The sequence below is a fragment of the Pteropus vampyrus genome, unplaced genomic scaffold, assembly GCF_000151845.1.
Source record: "Pteropus vampyrus isolate Shadow unplaced genomic scaffold, Pvam_2.0 Scaffold10, whole genome shotgun sequence".
Taxonomy (NCBI): domain Eukaryota; kingdom Metazoa; phylum Chordata; class Mammalia; order Chiroptera; family Pteropodidae; genus Pteropus; species Pteropus vampyrus.
The window spans coordinates 5,348,861-5,352,572 of record NW_011888791.1 but is presented as its reverse complement, the minus strand read 5'-3'; positions in this window follow the sequence as shown (position 1 = coordinate 5,352,572).

The window sequence follows — 3,712 nt, the reverse complement described above, 5'->3', positions numbered from 1 at the left end:
CTCCTGATAAATGAATACCAGGTAGTATGGCCGAGCTGAAGACACTGAAGGTCAAGCAGGTTTCAAACATAGATGAGAAAATCAATGCCTCTATCGTATCAAAGAAACCTCGTTGATTTGATATCTGGCAAAATAAAAATAAAACAAAAAAGATTCTAATTTTAGAAACTCATCTTTATTTTTATGGTTCTTTTTCATTTTTTAAAAGCCTTTTTTTATCTTCCATACCAAGTCACTTTGTAATGCAGTTTCTGGACTTTGACTCAAGCTTCTTAATCAGCACTATCAATAACTCAGTCCATTCTTTCAACACTCTTACTTTCTCTAAAAAAAATGAATAGAAGCTATTTTCAATCCAAACTTTTCTACTTTTCTTTGCATCGCTGGTAGATTTTTCTCTATCTGAAGGTCTTGACTGAAAGTTTGCTATTTAAAGGGTATAATTTACAGTCACTATAAAAATTACCTTTTGTTTTCCATTCCATCCCCTATTCTTCTCTTAAAATGTAACCTATTTCAAATTTCAATACTTTCGTATACTTTTTGCTAAACAATGGTAGGGAGTGTGCATCCTTCATATTTTCTTTAAGTCTCACTTATAAATTTATAGAAAGAATCAAGTTACAGTTCTAGAAGAAAATGTCCCTAAAAAATTATAAGAAACCTGTCCTATCATTTTATTAGATATATGACATTCTGATCCTTGGAGGCTGCAAAATATGTGAAATTTTACTGGAGAATCTTTCTCTGTTCCCATTTATTTAAATATGAATCTATGTACACATGATTACCAAGAGAAATATGAATTCATATCCACTTTCTATAGAAAATGGCTTATTTACTTGATAGGAAGACCCAGTGTTTAGACTTAAAGAGTAAACACCTCATGTGATGAAGCATACACATCCCTTAAAATACATATACAGAGAGAACTTTCAGGTCAGTATAAAAAATATGATATAATGTCGGGTAAATAAGTATCATCTTTATGCTTATATATTTGTATAAGTATAGCATACATTTGGAAAGATGAATTCTGAATCACTGTATTTACTTTTGAATAAACTTGGGATAAAGAAAAGAAATCAATAATATTTACCCTAGGGAAAAACATAAGCCTATCTGTGTTCTTTAAATCTGTTGTCATAAACATATTAATTTTGGAATTTAAAAAATAATAAAGATATAAAATATTAGTAAAAACTCGATGATTATTTATGTATTTCATATTAATCTTATTAGTTATAGTGTTCTTGGTTATTCTGTAGCTATAAAAAGTTCTAAAATCTCAGTGGCCTTTAAAAGCAAAAGTACGTCTCTTTCCCAAGCTGTTCGTTTGCTACACATAGCCCAGGATAATAGAATAGTTTGCTGCTAGAGAATATACAGTTTTCTAAGCAGAGGAAAAGAAAATTATAGCAAACGCCATTTGATTCTTAAAGCTTCTGACATGAAGCGACACACATCACTTTTGCTTAGATTTCATTAGCTAAATTGTGTTATTATTTCACACCTCAGTTAAAAAAAACAAAAAAAAACAGAGATGAATAATCATTCTCTGGGGCAGAGACTACAGATAGAACACTGAACTGGGTTCTTTTCATCCTCTGTTGCTTCCTTACCTTCTTGAATTAGATGGCTGATCCTTGAAGGCAGAAAATGTTATTATACAGTTTAGCTCCCACCAGTCTAATACTTAGTTTCCAGTAAGTGAAAAACAAGACTCATTGATTGATATGTTAGACGGGTTCACAGTTTAATTTAGACTTATTATATGTGTTTATGTCCACAGTATATATTTGCACACTAAGTATTTACCATAGAGACATATAAATTTTCCAATTGCATACCACATTTAACCAATTAAGAAAAGTTTCTGCTTTAACTTTATTGATGTTTGAATATTGTTTAAAATATGTTTATTTAGTCCTAAGTTAAACCATCCTTATACAACAAAAGGCACAAAAATATACTTTAGTTCCGCTGAAATCAGAATATAGTGGGAGCATATCTATCGATTCTTAATCATGTCTAGACAATGTACAGTGCAGACAAAAGCAAAAGATATGTTCTTATCCTGAGTAAAGCATATCCAAATTATGGAGAATTTGTGAATTTTTCCCTAATTTAACATTTCCCCTTCATGGATAATTTTTATTACAACATGGTGAATTTTAAAATGTAATGCTTCAAAATTTCAGAGGGCCATTTTATAACCCATTCTAATACTTATCAAGCACCGAGGCATGAAAAAGTCTCCGAAGACTTTTGTGTATGGTATAGCTGCTGTAATATTGAAGAGCAGTCTAGGCACAGTAAAAACAATCACTGAGAAACAGAATTCTAACTCTGTGACCTTGCAATTTTTTATATGCTATTAATAAATTCAGTTAGTCTGTGCAGATAGAAATTTCTATTTGTTAATACCTTATTTTTTTTTGTAAGCTTAGTACATGAAAATCTTTTATTGAAGTGGTTAGAATCATTACTTCCTTTTATTTTCTCCTGCAAAATAAAGTGATTGACATAACCAAGAAAACTTTAGCATCTAGAGACACTCAAACATGGAGGGATGGATATATTTAGAACAGACTGTAAATTGGTAACACACAATACAATAGCACAGTAAAATAGGAAAAAAATTGTACTATTACATAAAAAAGCATGCATGCAAAAACATATGAAAGCCTGTTAGTATAATTAAGATAAACATGTTTACCAACACTTTTCTAGAAGGTGATAATCAGAAAGGGAATTAGTAGGAAAGAGGTAACCTGTGCTATTTTACATGCATTGTCTAAGAATGGTAAACTGAACATTGGTGACCATAGCAAAATTCATCTTTCATTTCAGAAAACTGCATTAAACTGAGGAGTGCATAGGAATTCATGCTACAGTAAAACTTTAATACTGAGGCAATATAAAAGGAGGAACAAAAGGCTTAAATAAAAGAATCTCCCTCACTTATGTACAGCAGCTATCTATTGAGTGTCTCATGGGCCAGGCTTTGGCGTAGGTATACAACAATGGTCACACAGACAAGTGACCTGTCCTCATGGAATGTAATTCTAGCAAGTTAACACTTAACATAGAAAAATATAGCCCCACCCTCCAAATTAGAGTTTGAAATAAAAGTAAACCCTCTTAGTTTCCAAATGTAACACCAGATAATAGAATAAGGAAGGAAGGTTACTTTGTTGTTATTCATAATATTGAAGAGATGGAGAATCAACTGAATTAAAAAGGTCAATCAGAGTCTTTCAATATTTATTACATTAATGGTGAGAATGTAAAATGCTGCAGATTCTTAGAGAAATGATTTAGCACTTTCTTATAAAATTAAATATCAATTTAATATATCACCCAGCAATTCCACTCCTGGTGTCTACATCAGAGAAATAAAAAACTTACAGCCCAACAATGACTTGTAAGTGAATGTTCATTATTCATAACACCCAAACTTGGATACAATCCAAAAGTCCATCAACTGAAGAATGAAGAAATAAAATATGAAATATGCATACAATGAGATATTCAACAATAAAAAGGAAAAAACTACTGATAATTGCTACAACAAGGATAAACCTCAAGGCATTATGCTAAGTGAAAAAAGCCAGGCACAGAATTCCATCTATTTGAAATGTCTAAAAAATGTCAATCTATAAAAAAAAAACCTATAAAGAAAAGTATATTAGTAATTACCAGTGCTGAG